Source organism: Mandrillus leucophaeus, unplaced genomic scaffold (assembly GCF_000951045.1).
Source record: "Mandrillus leucophaeus isolate KB7577 unplaced genomic scaffold, Mleu.le_1.0 Scaffold400, whole genome shotgun sequence".
NCBI lineage: Eukaryota > Metazoa > Chordata > Mammalia > Primates > Cercopithecidae > Mandrillus > Mandrillus leucophaeus.
In genome coordinates this window covers 432237-432612 of record NW_012104255.1, presented here as the reverse complement: position 1 = coordinate 432612, position 376 = coordinate 432237, and positions in this window count along the sequence as shown.

Sequence of the window (376 nt, the reverse complement as noted above, 5' to 3'; positions counted from 1 at the left end):
TCTGATGGTAGTTTGTATTTCTGTGGGATCGGTGGTGATATCCCCTTTATCATTTTTTTATTGCGTCTATTTGATTCTTCTCTGTTTTCTTTTTCTTTTTTTTGAGACGGAATCTCCCTCTGTCACCCAGGCTGGAGTGCAGTGGCGCGATCTCGACTCACTGCAGGCTCCACCTCCTGGGTTCACGCCATTCTCCTGCCTCAGCCTCCGGAGTAGCTGGGATTACAGGCGCCTGCCACCTTGCCCGGCTAGTTTTTTGTATTTTTTTTTAGTAGAGACGAGGTTTCACCGTGTTAGCCAGGATGGTCTCGATCTCCTGACCTCGTGATTTGCCCGTCTCGGCCTCCCAAAGTGCTGGGATTACAGGCTTGAGCCA